This window comes from Oncorhynchus nerka, linkage group LG22 (genome assembly GCF_034236695.1).
Source record: "Oncorhynchus nerka isolate Pitt River linkage group LG22, Oner_Uvic_2.0, whole genome shotgun sequence".
Lineage (NCBI taxonomy): Eukaryota > Metazoa > Chordata > Actinopteri > Salmoniformes > Salmonidae > Oncorhynchus > Oncorhynchus nerka.
In genome coordinates, this window is record NC_088417.1 from 2,007,572 (window position 1) to 2,018,735 (window position 11,164).

Sequence of the window (11,164 nt, forward strand, 5' to 3'; positions counted from 1 at the left end):
CAGGTGTTCCAAATGGAAATATGCTCTAATCTGCAGCAAGTGCTATTAAACAACACTGTCTAAAAACCCGAATATGAAATTGCTGCAAATGTGCCATACGTCCATGCCTGTACATTACACAAACCTAAAACACAACACGGCAAGCCCAAAGCTCACTACTTGAGAGTCTGACATACAAACAAATACCAACCAACCAACTATATTCTAATCTCAAATTCACTATTGAATGTGACACGAAACGTGTTCATTACCTCGATATGTGGATTGAGAAATCAAATGGTACCCTGTTTACAACTCTGTATAGAAAAGAAACAGACAGCTTCCAAGGGGGGACAGCTTCCACCCTGAGCCATTAAAAAGAGGACTACCAAGAGGCCAGTTTTTCAGACTGTGCCCGTATATGCCACTCCACAGAGGATTATCTAGAAACAGCAGCCGAGATGAACAATAGGTTTCTAAGAAGAGGCTACTCTCCACAATGTGTGGATGAAGATTTTAATTTGGCATTGGGGAAAACACGAGATGAACTGCAACTAAAAAGTCCCACTAGAGCTAAAGAACACTTTGGAATATTCACTACCACATATACTTTGAACTGGCGCAAAGTGGGAGATGCTGTCAAGAAACACTGGCATGTTCTATCATCGGACCCAGCTCTGCCAGCTGAATTTAAGAACCCACCACTTATTGTATATAGGAGAGGTCGCAATTTACGCAACAAATTGGTCCATGCCAACTGCCAGCCACAAAAGACAATGAGCCAGGCTCTTTTGCCCCCTCTTCTGAATGGTAGCTATAAATGCAGAGGCTGCTCACAGTGCAACACTATGATGAAGTCATATTGCCACCCACATACAGGAAAACAGGTCCAAATAAATGGCATTATTAGGTGCTCCTCCACCCATGTTATCTACATGATTAAATTTCCATGCGGGCTGTGTTATGTAGGTAAAACCTCTCGTTCTCTCAGAGAATTAGTGAACATAAAAGTTCAATCAGGAGACAGGGATTATCCAGTCGCAGTACATTTTAATGACCTGAAACATGACATTTCTACCTTTAGATTCTGTGGCATAGAGAAAGTTAAGATAACAGACAGGGGAGGTAATATGAATAATACTCTGAGTAAAATAGAATGTTTTGTGATTTTCACCCTCCAGACATTATTCCTTAAAGGTATTAATGATGAGATGTTGTTGTTGTTGTTGTGTTGTAAACATGAACATGAACTGACACTCCGACGGTTTTTATTTCTCTATACCCAATGATGAGAATGTACTTGATAGGTCGATGTCCTCATTGTAGTTTTACAGACATCTTTAATCCATTTTACGTACACACTTTATTAGATTACTTATGAAATGCACATTGTTATATTTGGTAACACAACTCCAACCCTCGACTCCAACCCTCGACTCCAACCCTCGACTCCAACCCTCGACTCCAACCCTCGACTCCATTGGATGCATTGAACGGATGTGGGTTGTCAGACTTCGGTCCCTCTCCTTGTTCGAGCGGCGATCCACTTTTCATTTTCCATTTGTTTTGTCTTTGTTTTCTACACACCTGGTTTCACTTCCCCCACTTACATGTTCATTATTTAACCCTCTGTTTTCCCCATGTTGGTCTGCGTGTTTGTTCTATTGTTCAGACTGTTACTGACGGTTGGTATTTTGTTGCTGGGTTTTATTATTACGCTGTTTATTTTATTTATGTCGTGGTACCGGTATTTTTCCCGCACCGTAGTATTGTGTTTATACTGGTGTTATCTTGTATCTTTACATAAGGTTGCAAATGAAAAACACTCATGAAAGCTTTCCACTTTTCATTCTCCATTTCCACATGATTTATGAAAATGTACTTGATAGGTCAATGTCCTGATGGTGGTTTTATAGACGTGTTTTATGTACACATTTTATTAAATCAAATACATTTTTCTTCTTTATTTCACCTTTATTTTACCAGGAACAAGTTCTCATTTATAACTGCGACCTGGCCAAGATAAAGCAAAGCAGTGTGAACAGACAACACAGAGTTACACATGGAATAAAGAAACGTACAATAACACAATAGAAAAGTCTATATACAGTACATGCAAATGAGGTAACATTAGGGAGGTAAGGCATAAATAGGCCGTGGCGCCAAAGTAAATACAATTTAGCAATTAAACACCGGAGTGATAGATGTGCAGAAGATGAAGGTGCAAGTAGAGACACTGGGAAGGAGAAGGAGCAAAAAAAACAAAAACAATATGGGGATGAGGTAGTTGGATGGGCTATTTACAGATGGGCTATGTACAGGTGCAGTGATCTCTGTGCTGCTTTGACAGCTGGTGCTTAAAGTTACTGAGGGAGAAATAAGTCTCCAGCTTCAGTGATTTTTGCAATTCGTTCCAGTCATTGGCAGCAGAGAACTGCAAGGATAGGCTGCCAAAGGAGGAATAGGCTTTGGGGATGACCAGTGAAATATACCTGCTGGAGCGCGTGCTACGGGTGGCTGCTGCTATGGTGACCATTGAGCTGAGATGTATGTGACCAAATTTGATTTCTCACATACACATATTTAGCAGATGTTATTGCGGGTGTAGCGAAATGCTTTTGTTCCTAACTCCAACAGTGCAGTATTATCTAACTAAATGCTTGTGTTCCTAGCTCAAACATTGCAGTAGTATCTAACTAAACGCTTTTGTTCCTAGCTCCAACAGTAATATCTAACTAAATGCTTGTGTTCCTAGCTCCAACAGTGCAGTAGTATCTAACTAAATGCTTGTGTTCCTAGCTCCAACAGCACAGTAAATATCGAACAATTCACAACAATACACACAAATCTAATAGTAAAAGAATGGAGTTGAGAAATGGATGAGCAACGTCGGAGTCGCATTGACTAAAATACAGTAGAATAGAATACAGTACATATGAGTAAAGCAATCTGTAAACATTAAGGTGACTAGTGTTACATGAATAATGTGACCAGTGATTCAATGTCTTTGTATACAGGGCAGCAGCCTCTAATGTGCAGGGTGATATCCAGCTAGTGATGGCTATTTAACTTCTTAAGGTATAGGGGGCAGCATTTTCACTTTTGGATAAATAGCATCCCCTATTTCAACTTCCTGCTACTCACGCCAGGAATATAAGATATGCATGTTATTAGTAGATTTGGATAGAGAACAATCTGAAGCTTCTGAAACTGTTTGAATCATGTCTGTGAGTATAACATAACTTATGTAGCAGGCAAAACCCAGAGGACAAACTGTTCCGATTTTTTTTTTTGGTCTCTTCACTGAATTTTTCATTGGCAAATTATATTTCCTAGGAACCTGTTTTCAGTTCCTACCACTTCCACTCGATGTCACCAGTCTTTGGAATTTGGTTGAGGTTATTCATTTGTGCTATGAAGAAGTAGGCCATCTAGGAACTGGGGAACACTGTTGAGAGTGCGCAAGACGTGAAAAGTAGCATTGGTTTGTTGTCTTCCTATATTGAACACAGATAGACCCATCTACAATTTGATTGATTATTAACGTAAAAAAATACCTAAAGTTGTATTACAAAAGTAGTTTGAAATATTTTATAGTTTATAGGCAACTTTTGAAATATTTTGTAGTGACGTTGCGTTTTTTGGAAGCTGTTTTTTTTCTGGATCAAAAGCGCTTTATAAATGAACATTTCGGATATTTTGGATATATATGGACGGAAATAAATCGAACAAAAGGACAAATTGTGATGTTTATGGGATATATTGGAGTGCCAACAAAAGAAGCTCTTCAAAGGTAATGCATGTTTTATCATTTATTTCTGCGTTTTGTGTAGCGCCTCCAGGGTTGAAATATACCACCCTCTTTGTTTCCTATTCTGCTATCATCAGATAATAGCTTCTTGTGCTTTCGCCGAAAAGCCTATTTAAAAATCGGACAAGTTGGCTGGATTTAAGACGAGTGTAGCTTTAATTGAGTATCTTACATCATTAGAAGTTTGATTTTTATATAATTTTTATTTTATTTGCCGCGCTGCATTTTCCCTGTTTTTGGCCCAAGTGGGACGCAACCGTCCCCTATACCATAAGAAGCAACCGTAAGAAGTTAACAGTCTGATGGCCTTGAAATAGAAGCTGTTTTTCAGTCTCTCGGTCCCTACTTTGATGCACCTGTACTGACCTCACCTTCTGGATGATAGCGGGGTGAACAGACAGTGACTCAGGTGGTTGATGTCCTTGAGGATTTTTTTGGAATTCCTGTGACATCGAGTGGTGTAGGTGTCCTGGAGAGCAGGTATTTTGCACCCGGTGATGCGTTGTGCAGACCTCACTACCCTCTGGAGAGCCCTGCAGTTGTGGGTGGTGCAGTTGCCGTACCAGGCGGTGATACAGCCCGACAGGATGCTCTCAATTGTGCATCTGTAGAAGTTTGGGGCCAAGCAACATTTTTAGGGCCAAGCAACATTTTTCAGAGAAGTGGTGTTGTTTCCTACCTTCACCACACGGGGACGGCCCGTCAGGAAGTCCAGGACCCAGTTGCACATAGCAGGGTTCAGACCCAGGGCCCTGAGCTTAATGATGAGGGTGGAGGGAACCATGGTGTTGAAGACTGAGCTATAGTCAATGAACAGCATTCTTACACAGGTATTCTTCTTGTCTAGATGGGATAGGGCAGTGTGCAGTGCGATGGCATTTGCATCGTCTGTGGATCTATTGGGGCGGTAAGCACAATTTAAGTGGGTCTAGGGTGTCAGGTAAGGTAGAGGTTAAATGATCCTGAACTAGCCCCTCAAAGCACTTCATGATGACAGAAGTGAGTGTTGCTGGGTGATAGTCTTTTATTTCAGTTACCTTTGCTTTCTTGGGTACAATAGTGGACATCTTGAAGCAAGTGGGGATAGCAGACTGGGATAGGGAGAGATGGAATATGTTCATAAACAGTCCAGCCAGCTGGTCTGCGCATGCTCTGAGGTATGCCATCTGGGCCTTCAGCCTTGTGAGGGTTAACACGTTTACATGTCTCACTCACGTCGGCCATGGAGAACGAGAGCCCACAGTCCTTGGGAGTGGACAAAGAAGGTGTTAGCTTGTCCAGGAGCAAAAGCACACGAAGAAGGTGTCCTCAACGTGGCTGGTTTTCCCTTTGTAAACCCTGCCATATGTTTTGTGTCTGAGCCATTGAATTGTGACTCCACTTTGACTCTGTACTGACATTTTGCCAGTTTGATTGCCTTACCGATGAAATAACTCTAGCTGTGTCTGAATACCACACTAACTATTTTTGACTTGAAATGAATATATGGCTAATATCTTATTGATCATGGTATGGATATAGTTAGTATATCCATACCAAAAGTTACGGGATGTCGTACTAAGTTCGCCAGAATGCGAAGCATACAGAGAACATTATTTCCGTGCTGTAGTGCCCATAATGCAATTCTTAAGGAAATGGGCGTGGCTTCACATCGTTTTCAGATTTGAAGAAAATGGCGGAAAATATGCAGGACAACGAGAGCGGATACAAATTCAATGCTTCAACTAATTATGACAAATGTTGAAATGTTGAACAATGTAATAAACTATTGACTTTTCAAATAAGGTACCTTACATGTTATTTTGGCTGATATTTTGTTAGCTACGAACCACATAGCATATCATTACAGCAGTATGTACCGGTATGGTGTTAGCTAGCTACCTAATTTTAGTTGGCTACTTAGACCTCAAACTTGCCAGTTTATTATTAACTGTAGGCTATCTAACTAACTACTCATTGTTTATTGACTTGATTATTTCCATCATTCTTAGGTTAGCTAAATGGTACAGTCGCAGTGCGTTCTCAATCGACATTCGGGTGCTTACCTAAATTCGCTCTGGCTATCTACTCTGATTTCAGAGCACTCGCATATTATTGTACCAGAGTACAGAATAATGAATTTATGAACGCTCAACACCAGTTGAATATGGGTAAACGTCGGCAAAAAAAAGTTAATTGTAGCATAGTTTTGTTGCCATAGTTACAGTCACCAACACCCTGGATAACAGGAAAACTGACTAACCAGCTCTGCTAGTGCGAGTAAAATGGTTAGAGTGGAAGTAGCTAGCAAGCTAGCCAACATTAGTATGGGACTGCTGTTGTAAGATCAGAATGCTCAACCTTACTTCTCGGCCCGAATGTTCTGTGTGCGCTCACTAGTGGAAGGCGTAGGAAGTGAAAACTCATCCATATCTCGCTGTAATTTCAATGTGACCTTGGTTGAAAATCTGCTACCTCCAGAAAAAAAACAGGAAGTGGAATTTCTCAGGTTTTTGCCTGCATATGAGTTCTGTTATACTCACAGACATAATTCAAACAGTTTTAGGAACTTGTTTTCTATCCAATACTAATAATAATATGCTAATATTAGCAACTATGACTGAGGAGCAGGCCGTTTGATATGGTCACCTTTCATCCAAGCTACTCAATACTGCCCCTGCAGCCATAAGAAGTTAAGTATGTAGAATACAGTATGTTAGTATGGGTAGTAAAACACAGCTTGTTTGTATACGGCCATATTCCCAGTCACCTCGCCATGGTTAAAATCGGTGGTTCACACTTTCAGATTTGCACGAATGCTGCCATCTATCCATGGTTTCTGATTTGATCATGGTTCTCTCCCGATATTGTGTCCCAGTCCATACAGCCAGCTGGGTTCTCAGGACATTGTGCAGACAGGAGTAAATAATTATCTTGGAAGAAGAAAGGCGGGGTTGTATGTTTCATTATTTATTGTGATAATCGACAGAAACTCAAGTCCATTTGTTCACCTGACCTATTAGAATGAAATACACATTTTTATATTTGGTATCACCAATTTGTTTTTCTCACACTGACAAAAGTTCTGAAGAAGGCCTTGAGGCTGATGCATAAAGCGTAATAAAGAGCATTGTACGGGTTTCTTCTTCAACGTAGGAATTCATTACAAAACATTTTGTATGACCTCGTATACACTATTTTAGGCCCAACCTTTGGAACTTTTGCTTTCCTGGATATAGCCACTATATTGTGATCACTACATCCAACGGGTATGGATACAGCTTCAGATCAAAGTTCTACAGTATAAGTAAAAATGTGATCGATACATGTGTATGATCTTGTTCCTGTAATACTTGTAAGGTTGATGAGTTACCTGAACCAGATTACAGGCACTAGTTACAGTGAGAAACTTCCTATTGAGCGGACAGCATGCTGAAAACCAATCAGATCACCCAGAAAGTAGACCTCTCTATCAGCATCACACACATTATCAAGCATTGCACACATATTATCCAAATACTGACTGTTAGCACTTGGTGGCCCATAGCAGCAACCCAAAAGAAGAGGTTTTAGATGAGGCAGGTGAACTTGCAACCACAACACTTTAACAACATGTGGTCCTCTCTATGCTTTACAGGAATATGGCTCTGAACATATACAGCAACACCTCCCCTTGGGCATTGCTGTCTTTTCTGTAGATGTTATATCCTTGTTGCTACTGATGTAACACGAAAGGAATTATCTAAATTGAGTTTCAGAGGTGGCCTGAGCTCCAAAAGCATTGGGACAGTGACATTTGTTGTTTTGGCTCTGTACTCCAGCACTTTATATTTGAATGTGCAGGATACTGACCTGGTCAGACGTGTGTTTCTTTGTCTGTGTGTGATTTGTTCGTTTGTTTGTTTGTTTGTGTGTGTGTGTGTGTGTGTGTGTGTGTGTGTGGTTATCCATGTTTGTATGTGTGTCTGTCACCTGTCTGTCATGAGTTCACCCTCTCCTCGCTCTTGTCAGAGGTATTTTTGCCCCTCTCCCCCTCTCTCCTATCAGAGGTTATGTTTCTAGAATGTTCTCTGCAAGTAAATATCCCATCAATAATTAATGGAACTGTTTTTGTTGCGGCTTCCTCTCTGTGTGACATCTTGTTTCTGCCCAAACAGGCAGAATGGGCTGTGGACCTTATGATGTTCATCGGGCTGTGGACCTTATGATGTTCATCGGGAAAAACACAGACCAGCTCTCAGCACATACGACGTCTTCTGCCTGAAGGAACAATCCTTTTGTCATTGTTGACAAACCGACCATTCAACGTGGGGTGTATCTAATCCTCCACTAATCTGATGTAATGTCTAATCCTCCACTAATCTGATGTAATGTCTAATCCTCCACTAATCTGACGTAATGTCTAATCCTCCACTAATCTGATGTAATGTCTAATCCTCCACTAATCTGATGTAATGTCTAATCCTCCACTAATCTGATGTAATGTCTAATCCTCCACTAATCTGATGTAATGTCTAATCCTCCACTAATCTGATGTAATGTCTAATCCTCCACTAATCTGATGTAATGTCTAATCCTCCACCAATCTGACGTAATTAAGGATAATTAAAGATATTGTATTATCTGATTTCACATAAGGCATTGCTTCATGTTCAGCAATCAGTGATTAGTTTTTAAATCTTCATGTGTCTGCTTAAAATATAATTGTTTTGCCTTGTCTCTCATGAAAAACTGTGTCACAAAAGATATAGTCTTTGTTCTAAATGGATGAAACCATCAATGACTAACAGACCCAGCCTAACAGACCCAAAATAACAGACCCAGACTAACAGACCCAGACTAACAGACCCAGTCTAACAGACCCAGACTAACAGACTCAGACTCACAGACCCAGACTAACAGACCAAGACTAACAGACACAGACTAACAGACCCAGACTCACAGACCCAGACTAACAGACCCAGACTAACAGACCCAGTCTAACAGACCCAGACTAACAGACCCAGACTAACAGACACACACTAACAGACCCAGACTAACAGACCCAGACTAACAGACCCAGACTCACAGACCCAGACTAACAGACCCAGACTAACAGACCCAGACTAACAGACCCAGTCTAACAGACCCAGACTAACAGAACCAGACTAACAGACCCAGTCTAACAGACCCAGACTAACAGAACCAGACTAACAGACCCAGTCTAACAGACCCAGTCTAACAGACCCAGACTAACAGACCCAGACTAACAGACCCAGACTAACAGACACACACTAACAGACCCAGACTAACAGACCCAGACTAACAGACCCAGTCTAACATACCCAGACTAACAGACCCAGACTAACAGCAACATAACATTAATCTCACAACCAGACTCACAGACCCAGACTCACAGACCCAGACTCACAGACCCAGACTCACAGATACGTAACAGTAATCAAATACAAGTTGCTTTTCAGTGGTCAAACTGCCGTAGTGATCTTTGGGGTTGCAGCTCTAAGTGTGTCTAATTCTCTATTGTGCACTTAGAAACAGCATTGGGAAGGAAAGGGTCTTGTTCTCTGTGCTTTCTGTGTTCAGCGGGGACATGAAACTGAGTGTTTTTGTGTTGTACGGTGGTAATGCCCTCTAATGCTGTTGGTTGAGTCTCCACAGGAAGTCCTACTAGTCTCAGGTGGGTCCTCCCAAGGTACTAGCTGAATTAAATGGCTAGCTACTGTTGCCTAGCTGCCTGGCTGCCTGCCTTGGAGGTTTTTATAGTGCGTCACAGCCCAGAGTGGGATCAGCGGAGAGGAAAACAGTGAAACATGTTGACTTCTGACAGGACTATCATTTTACATTTAGCAGACGCTTTTGATCCAGGGCCACTACAGTAATGAGTCATTTAACAGACTCTCTGATCCAGGGCCACTACAGTAGTGAGTCATTTAACAGACTCTCTGATCCAGAGCCACTACAGTAGTGAGTCATTTAACAGACTCTCTGATCCAGAGCCACTACAGTAGTGAGTCATTTAACAGACTCTCTGATCCAGAGCCACTACAGTAGTGAGTCATTTAGCAGACTCTCTGATCCAGAGCCACTACAGTAGTGAGTCATTTAGCAGACTCTCTTATCCAGAGCCACTACAGAAGTGAGTCATTTAGCAGACTCTCTTATCCAGAGGTCAGGGCAGGCAGACCACTAGCTGAGACCACTATATCAGACCACTAGCTGAGTCTACAGTAGTACTGAGGATAATGGAGGCAGCAGTGTCCTGTCTGAGTCTATTGTAGTACTGAGGATAATGGAGGCAGCAGTGTCCTGACTGAGTCTATAGTAGAACTAAGGATAATGGAGGCAGCAGTGTCCTGTCTGAGTCTACAGTAGTACTGAGGATAATGGAGGCAGCAGTGTCCTGTCTGAGTCCACAGTAGAACTGAGGATAATGGAGGCAGCAGTGTCCTGTCTGAGTCTACAGTAGTACTGAGGATAATGGAGGCAGCAGTGTCCTGTCTGAGTCTACAGTAGTACTGAGGATAATGGAGGCAGCAGTGTCCTGTCTGAGTCTATAGTAGAACTGAGGATAATGGAGGCAGCAGTGTCCTGTCTGAGTCTACAGTAGAACTGAGGATAATGGAGGCAGCAGTGTCCTGTCTGAGTCTATAGTAGTACTGAGGATAATGGAGGCAGCAGTGTCCTGTCTGAGTCCACAGTAGTACTGAGGATAATGGAGGCAGCAGTGTACTGTCTGAGTCTATAGTAGAACTAAGGATAATGGAGGCAGCAGTGTCCTGTCTGAGTCTACAGTAGTACTGAGGATAATGGAGGCAGCAGTGTCCTGTCTGAGTCTATAGTAGAACTAAGGATAATGGAGGCAGCAGTGTCCTGTCTGTCTCAGTGTATGGTACAGGCTCACCAATCCAAGAAATCATCAAGCCCCAGAAACTGTTTACTAAACACACTAAACGCACTAATTGTCCACATTATCAAAGCACTAATTATCCACGTTATCAGACCACTAATAATCCACATTATCAGACCACTAATTATCCACATTATCAGACCACTAATTACCCACATTATCAGACCACTAATAATCCACGTTATCAGACCACTAATTATCCACATTATCAGAACACTAATTATCCATGTTATCAGACCACTAATTATCCACATTATCAGACCACTAATTATCTACTTTATCAGAACACTAATTATCCATGTTATCAGACCACTAATTATCTACTTTATCAGACCACTAATTATCTACATTATCAGACCACTAATTATCCACGTTATCAGACCACTAATTATCTACATTATCAGACCACTAATAATCCACATTATCAGAACACTAATTATCCATGTTATCAGACCACTAATTATCCACAGAACGGGTGAAGAAAGCAA